The 9,180-nt window shown below is 36.7% G+C and overlaps 1 long non-coding RNA gene across 1 annotated transcript; it reads left to right on the plus strand.

Annotated features, from left to right (window-relative positions):
• Positions 1–1,027: 1,027 nt before the first annotated feature.
• LOC131322732 (uncharacterized) lies at positions 1,028–2,403 on the plus strand. Its single transcript, XR_009198938.1, has 3 exons — positions 1,028–1,424; positions 1,518–1,688; positions 2,313–2,403. It is a non-coding gene; the product is annotated as an uncharacterized LOC131322732 (long non-coding RNA).
• Positions 2,404–9,180: the final 6,777 nt, after the last annotated feature.

Here is a 9,180-nt window from a genome sequence, read left to right on the forward strand (position 1 = left end):
ATACATTTTTTGCAAGAAAAAATCAAAAGTTTTTCAACAACTTACTAGATATCAATGAATATTTTTAATTTGTGAAAAAAGTTTGATTTTTTCTTGAAAAAATTGCATTATTTTTAACACTCCGTTTTGCGGACCGAACTTAGAATTTGGGAGAGAGGGAGTAGAAAAATATCTGTCTGACCTAGAGAGCATAACATGTATATATAGGGCTACAATAGGGACCTAATGAGTAATAAGTCTGGTTGGGCTCCCAGTGTAAATAAGAAAACCTAATCCCACCAGGATTCTATTTCTTATTTTACTAATTATAATTCATTCCACTACAGAATTATAATTGCACTCTCATCCTTATCTCAATTATATTATGAGCTCCATGATATTAAATACTTATTAATCTCCCCACATTAAGATTACAGATACGCGTTGATTAAAATAAATTACTAACAATCTCCCACTTAATCAACATCTTACCTTGAGACTATACGCTTAACTTATTCGATATGTCGGATACAAAATCCATCTACATGGTTTGACATATTCGAAACTTATAAGCTTACTCAAAGAGTATCATCAATCCCTATCGGAACGTAGATTTCATTAATAATTACTAGTTGTCATATACATAATGTTATGACCCAACTCACCGAGACTATTGACCGTTTAAAGAACTCACTCTTTAATGAATCAAAGTCAACAACATTAAATATATACATCTAATAATTATCTTTGGATTAAAAAAAGCATAAGCATTCACAATAACCATGAGGTTCCAATTGTCTTATAAAGTTAGTATAAAGACAATTACCTCAATGCGGTCCCGTTCAATACACACAAAGTATACTAGCATAATGAGTTAGAATTAGTACCATTCCCTATAGTCAAGACAGACCAACTAAAATATTGTGCTACAGTCCTACCGATGGTGTGTCAAATTCCATCTAAGACTGTGACTCGTAACTTATATTCCACAAGAACCGATGATCTAATATTCTGTGTGTAAGCCATACTTTACACACTGGATTATCTACCTAATAATTCAGAAGGGTGTGGGGGACCACACAAGACAAGTTGATACAAGGGTTGAGATTGATTTGATCCAAGGGTTGAGAGGCATTCTTCCAACTCTATTGAAGTGCCCATCGTTTTTGCCTAAATTACACAAGTACCATGTCTTTCCCTTTCACGTCTATCTCAAAAATTAGGTTGGGACGCCTCTCTTCCTCATATAGAGACACTCCAAATTGCAATCATGACGGAGAATGAATGAGAGGCATCGTGAGGAAAGATAGGAAGTGCTTTGGGAAGTCTTTCTTCTCATCTAAACCCTAACCCCCAACTTCTCACTCCGTCCTCCTATTCATGGGCGTGGAAGAAGGAGACCAAATTCCCACTTTTTATACATTGGCGTGGTAGAAGAACATCAGGTTCTTCCAATAATGATTGCTTCATATGTATTTTTTGCATTCTCCCCAATTAATTAAAACTGTCATCTGTTTTCTTTTCAATTGTGGGCATAGAGACAGAGGTCTCAAAATCGATCGTTGTCGGTGGTTTAATTGCGGGCATAGAGACCGCTTGAGGGTTTTTGACCGGAAAAGGCTTGACCTTTAAGAGGCAGAGAAGGAGGTCGCAACAGCCATTAGAGTTGTACACTGCAGCAGCTGTGGAGGACAACTTGAACTTGAGAGGTATTTTTTGTTGCCTACCATGTGTTTTTTTCCCCTTTTTGAGGTAGCCCACTCCTTAACACGGAATAATCAGACGACATGTTGCCCACCATGTGTTTTTTTGCCATGCTACTTCGATTGTCATCTGATAGGAAAGCTTAAAATAGCCATGCTACCTAAATGGAAGTTTAAATTTGGGTATTTTAAACTGATTTGGGTAAAAGGTAGTGAAGTAGTTCCATTCAAGAGAAACGCAAAAGGCAGTGAAGTAGTTATTTAATTTGGGTATTTTTAACTTCCACTTGGGTATTTTAAACTTCCTCTGTATGTCAATTTTTTGGGTTGGCTATGTAGAAGTAGTTGTCTGATTTAGGAATAGGTTTGCGTGTCAGTTGTGAGTTTGAATTTTATGAGACTGAGTTGAGTTGTTGTTTTGGAGGTTCTTCGCCTGTTATGGTGGATAAACCAAGCAGTTATTTCTCTTCATGGGCGGTTTATCAGAAGCAGAACCCGAGTTTTGAAATTACAACTCCTTGGTGTACGCTTTTTTACGGTTGTCATAATCGGTTTTGTATGTAGGTTATAAAAATGCAATCTTTTTAGTTGTTGTCTGTGTGCATAAACTGTCTATTTATCCAACTGCAGAATTCGAACGTTTCAATTTGCATATCAAACTTCATAGTTGGTGCGAGCAGACTCACGAATGTTGTACTGAAAGACCAAACCAATAGTGCAAGATCAAGAACACGCAGGTACTTCTTGCTTTCAAGATTTGTTGGTGGACATATTGCTTTAGTATATATTGATGTTGAGCTTTGCTGATCCAATTTTGGTGGAAGTTCATATGAATTACTTGATTGAAATGATTAGGCCACCTATGTTAATTGGATACTATGATGCACAAATACGGATATGGACATGGATACGGGGACACAAAAATTCTAATATAAAAAAATGGGGACACGGATACGGTGGGGGACACACCACGTGTATATTTATTATGCAGAGCACTGGCTGATGTGCTTATACATGCTCTTATGTTATTACATGCAGAGTACTGGCTGGTGTGCTTAGATTTTTTCTGATTTCCTTGATGCAGAGCACTAACTGATGTGTTGCTTGGTTTTAACTTTTTACCTGGTATTTACTGAAATTTCATAAGTAAATTGATAATTCTTTGTAGCTAGCTATAATGTATAGTTGGGGGAGTGCCATAAGTACGAGTAATTCCCTTTTGCGCCATTAAGAAGCGAATCACATACTACACACTAATATTTGAGCTACTAGCTAGCAAGTGCCATAGGCACGGGCAAACACTTGTTTAACTTAATAACCGCAAAGTCACTAAAATAAACCAGATATCCATCTTTAATTAATTTAGAAACTGAAATCAAGTTTCTTTTAATAGTAGAAACATAAAGACAATCTCTCAAAATTAAACTCATATTACTACTAAAATTTAAAAAAATATTTCCTACTGTAACTACTGCCACTCTCGTAGCATTTTCCATGTGTAGATAAATCTTTTCATCACTTAGTCTTCTGGTTTCCTGGAACCCCTGCAATGAATTGCAAACATGATTAGTGGCTCATGTATCTACACACTAGGTACTGGTAGATAACACTGCTAAACATGATTCAACAATTAATGAAAAAGATTTACCTTGTTTGTTCATTTTATTGAGAAAAATCGGGCATTCCTTCTTCCAGTGTCCTTTCTACTTGCAGTGAAAACACTTGCCCGTAGGTTTTTTCACTTCACCTTAAGGCGCATGAACTGCCTCCACAACCTTTTTCTGAGACTTGTTCTGCTTCTTTTTGCCTTTCGGCTTAGAAGTAGAAACCTTCTCTGCCATTAACACTGATGGTGATTTCTTCACAACCAAAAGACCCTTAGCTCCTTGGAGTTCCTTAAGAAGTTCCGCCAAAGATAAATGCATGTTGTTCATAGAATAAGTCAGGCAAAACTATTTAAAACTCTCAAACTGCAGTGAGTTAATAACGAAATCGATTTGGGTTTCCCCATCAAATTCAACTCTAAGGATCTCTAGCTCATTAAGAAGAGCTATCATCATCAAGACATAATCCCTAATCGAGGTCCCTTCAACATGGGTGATGCTCACCAATTCTTTCATTGCAACTAGCCTTACTGCCCGATTCTAATCCCCAAACATTTTTCTGAGGTTCAGCATCATATCAGAAGCAGTTTTCATAGCTTGATGCTGATGTTGCAATATATTCGACATAGAAGCCAGAATATAACACCGCACCATCTCATCAGCCTTAACCCAATCTTTATAAGGCTTTCCTTCTTGTTCTGCGGCATTCTCTTCAGGTATAGGAGGGCACGCCATAGATAGCACATATTTGTGGCCCTCAACAGTTAACACAATATCCAAGTTTCTTTTCCAGTCAACATAGTTTGGTCCAGTAAGTCTGTAGGGGGGTGAAAACAATTGATGCTTCGGATCACCTTGGATTGCAACGGCTTATTCGTGCATTTTCACCGGAACCCTAATTCATCATCTGAACCCTAATCTGCAAAATAGACAGCGGGTGAGCGCACCTTTGCCTCTCGTGGCAAAGGCCCTCCGATGGCAAAATTAGTATCACGTACTAAGGAAACCCTAATTATCAGTAGGAAATATCGATTAATGCAATGTATTGCGTACCTTTTGCCTCTAGGTTTACCTCATACTTATAGATTTGCGAATGCTAGTTGCCCAAGCATTCCTGTTGCCATAGGATTCCTAACTCGTATAGGAAACATAGGATATCAAGGATTCTCGTTTCCTTTATCAGTTTATTAGAAAAGAGTCCTCTTTGGAGTCTTTTCCATAAAGAACCGAACATCCCATACTCGTTGGGTGTCCTTCTCAGATCCTATATTCTTGGGATCTCATACCTTAACGGAGTACCACTGTCTCTAGACCCTTCCAGAGTGTTCCCTTTACTCCAACATCTGATTGGAATTCTTTCTTTGTTCGGCTTTCTCATCGCCGAACAGACTGCCTGGACCAATCACTTCTCATGTCATTGGTCCATATTGCCGAACTTTGCCTAGCACGATGACTGTCCCGTCTATATTCAAATTATAGTCCCACGTACCATTTGTTCGGATATCAATTGCATTGCTTTCTACCTGTCATCCCTTGCATCACGTGCTTGGTTCTTACTTCATCTGTTCGGCTGTATCATAATCGAACAGTCTGCTTGGACCAGCTACTTCACGTGTAACTTGGTCCAATGTAATCGGAACGTTTCTATCTGCCGAACAGTCAGTTTATACCCATGACTTCTCATGTCACTGGCCCTTATCGCTGTTCAATGCACTGACCGACGATCAGTCATGTTCAATTTCTCACGTGTTCTTATACACCACGTGTTTGGCAACTAGATGTACCTGTTCAGGAATACCTCCCTACAAAGTCTATTTTCTTTGAGAATAATGGCAAGTGGATTGAAAGAGCCCATTTTTGAATATAAGAATCAAATAACATAATAATCAATTATGAAGGGCAATAAAAATTTTGAATTTCAATTTAATATTGGTTCCTTCTACCACATGTTAAAAGAAAAACATTGGCGACCCTACACACCATGAAGAACATTCCTCGATGGGAAGTCCTCTACACTTTATCATTCGTGTAGATAGACACAACCTTTTAACTTTACTATTCAGACACTATATCGTGCCAAGCAAAATTAAATAGCCAATATAGCTTCGGTCCTATAAATAATAAAAGTGACTCAGATATTTAATTTACAGATACGTGTATACCATTACCTAGCCCCATGACCCATTGTTCCGTTATGAATTATCTCAGATGGAGAAGTAATTCACACAACAATTATCATAGACCTATCCATTTAAGGAAATTTGTATCGATGAGACCATAATTAATTTTGCCGGGGGGTTGTGGGGAAAGGTTCTAAAACCATCACACAAAATTAATTACACCATCTACATACTAGTAATAGAGACCGTGGGATTTATAAAAATAAATTCCCTGTCCCACTTAGTTATTTAAAAAAAAATTATGAGGGTTATCAAAATTTTCGAGTTTGCAAAACCATGATCTAGGTCAAAACCAAATATCACCATGTTGTCCAATATGGTAAAACTATACATATGCAAACACTCATGGAAACATGCATAAACATAAATAAGAAAACATAATAAAATATGCATCACAACTATTATGGTCAAAATCATTGTTTCCAAAATCAGCCAAGGTTGCAGCCGTGTCTTGCCCACCAACCCACCAAATCAGAGATTGATGCTGGCACAGGGGGTCAAGCTGTTTTCTTCATTAAAAAACGCACCTGCTCCATCTAAAAATTGATTTTCGAGCTGTTTCTTAATGTGGACTATATGGCCCATGCATAATGAGGCTCTTTTTCGTAATGCTCATGGCTCTATTGATAATGCTTTGGCTTTCTTTTCAGGCATTGTCAACCTTTTCAGGTCTTTTTGTCAAGTGCCAGCATGAAAAGGGGTGTCATATTGATAATGCTTTGGCTCATTTCCAAAAAAAAAAAAAGAGGGTGGGAAACGGAAAATTTCTGTTTGCCCAGTAAAAGTCAGTTTTGCCATCTATTTTAATAGTACAAGCTCACATGTGATGGAACTCATATATTTAAAGATCAGATGTTATAGATTGGACTTGATTGCAACTATTTCAACAAGATTTAGTGATGAAACAGGTTGATTTAAAGTTTTTTTTTGAAAAGTTAGTCTTAAAACCAACCAAAAGAGGGCAAACAAAGGGCAAGAGCATACCCTTAGACCCAAACACAGCCAAACAAAATATAGCCTGCTACCGTTGTTTAAATACTAACTTTGGAATCCTCCAAGCTTCCAACACACGAACATTGGCTACATAGCAGTCAACATTACGTCGCCAATAAACAGGTTCGAACACCTTACACAACCTGGTGAAGAACAGACTGCCAATCCACCCCTTTCTTCTTGAAAATTATGTTCTTTCACTCACCCCATATATGGAGGTTGATTTAAAAGTTTTGGAATTATTCATAGTATAGGGGCTAAAAGTGAAAATAACCTCATAATCAGGAACGGAAGCAGGATGCGAGTGTGGGTTGGACGCATAAATTAAGCCAATGCAAATTGCAAAACTATTACTCAGTATCACAAAAATATGATCATAAATAATTACATGCATATAGTATAAGTCCATCCATTTGTCATATTTCAAAAGCAAAATGTAGCATTTTGGGTTCCATCTCTATACAAAAATAAGAACCTAAACTTGTGATCGACGCTCTTTATGATGTAAAATGCATTTATAATGGAATCAACATCAAAGCGCCGAACAATGTCTTTTTAAACACAAGTAAGCATAGTCATAGCTAAAAACTGCTTGTTCTTTTGTCGCTATAGAAATTGGTAAAGTTTAGACTAATCAATCTATCGAGAAAGGGGACAAATGATCGACCTTTTTATTTTCGCCAATAATTGGCACAACTCAAAATTGTGAACGAATTCTGAAACTCCGAACGTTTCAAAACATCAAGCTGATAATTTTGTTTTGCAACTGAAACTGCGAACGTAGGTTTTCTTGCTCAGTGAAGTACTTGGGATAGCATATATTTGCAAGCCGCGCAAATATCATCAATATCTCCTCTATTACACTTACTACTAAGATACTCATTGAAATGTTAGAATAATAGATACTCCATCAAACTTTTAAAAAATCTTAGATGGGCGGGTATTAAATTTATCAAGAAAACATTGGGTGGGGTAAACCTATAGTTATTAAAAATAAATAAACAAAATATGACTATGGTAATAAGAAAATTTTGAAATTTAACTAGTGCGGTCGCCCGGACTCATACGTCATTTCGTCCGTCATTGCCAATAATTAAATGACTATACTATATTTTCGTCAGATGAGGATGATAAGATATCCATACAGCTGCATTCCATCTCACATAAAGCATGTTTGTCCATAGTAAGATCTCTGTGGTGTCTATAAAATACTATTTCTATGATCGATGCCAATAATAAACCTCATCCTATCCTTCCAATTAACCTTCCCACCATAACCAATAGGAAGTGTCACTAAGGCCACTATAATTGCCAGCCAGACGTGCTTACCCATTTGCACCATATCACCAGAGGCAGTGCCGGCCCGGATGTCTGGGTTGTCCAAGCCCGGTCCTAAGTTCGATTGTCCACATACTATAAAGTTACAAAAAATATAAAGAAATGTACACGTAAAAATAAAAAAAAATCAAAGTTACATTTTGCTTTTCGCTAGCTTGAATTACCTCGAAAACTAAAATCAAAATATAACCCCAATTATATTGCTTTATAATTATCACGATCCGATTCAAAGTAAACAACTTCGATCTCCTTGCATTTCTTGTAGCAAATTCTTTGATTAAGTCATCGTACTTTAACTTATTAATATACTCATTTTCAATTGAGAACATAGTTAATCCACTTAATCTCTCGTATGACATGATTGTCCGTAGGTAAGTTTTTACAGATTTCAACAAAGAAAAATTTGTTTCCGCCGAAGTAACTGTAACCAGAAGATTAAACTATATATATTCAATAAGAAATCACATACCATTTGGAACCTACCATCTTCTCAATAAAAATATAATCACACAATTAAGAAACATAGCTGAAGGAAATTTGAACAACTTAATTAAACTAACTCTCGAAATATTAAACTAAAATCTTTTTTAGCAAAATAGCCTACTAAGGTTAAATTTAAGTGAGTAAGATTTATCAATATAGACATTTTAACATCTATGTCAGGTATTGAAATCAAAAGAAATATAAAAGTAAAATAGTTTAACCAAAACATAAAAAAAATTATTACAAGAAAGTTTAATTTATGAAATAAACCCTTCAACTTCTAATAGTAGAAATCACATGAAAAATTTGAACCAAAAAAAAATAATAGTAGGAGGCTTATTAAAAAATAATAAGATGCTCTAGGAAAGTAGACAAAGATGAAGGAAGGGTACCTTGGCCAGATCAAAAACAAGGAAAGAGAGCTCCATGGCGTGATTCGAACCCGTGCATACACGAGGGAGAGACATGGCCATTGGGCCAAAGGCCCTATTCGTTATTATTTGTGCTAACTTAAATATTCACTACATACTTCACGGTTTTTTTTTTTTTTTTTTCTTTTGGTTGCCCCGTGGTGGGGGGTTGCCCAAATCCGATGACTTGTTGAGCTTACCTTGGGGCCGGCCCTGAACAGAGGGGTGATTCCACTAAGCACCTTCACATCTGCATCTGCTTATTAACACCATTAGATCCCAACCCATCCATAGGCTAGTCCCTCTCTGCACTCCCTGAAATCTGAGCCACCAATCTTAAGACAATGCCTTCCAAAACTACACTAGGCGTCCACCCCCGCCACCAATCGATAAAAAAAAACTTGGTTAAATAAGTTTGAAATAACATATAATGGAGAACAAACTAATAACAGACAATGTTGTAAGTCCTGCAGTTAATTTCAGATAACCC

This window comes from Rhododendron vialii, chromosome 4a (genome assembly GCF_030253575.1).
Source record: "Rhododendron vialii isolate Sample 1 chromosome 4a, ASM3025357v1".
Lineage (NCBI taxonomy): Eukaryota > Viridiplantae > Streptophyta > Magnoliopsida > Ericales > Ericaceae > Rhododendron > Rhododendron vialii.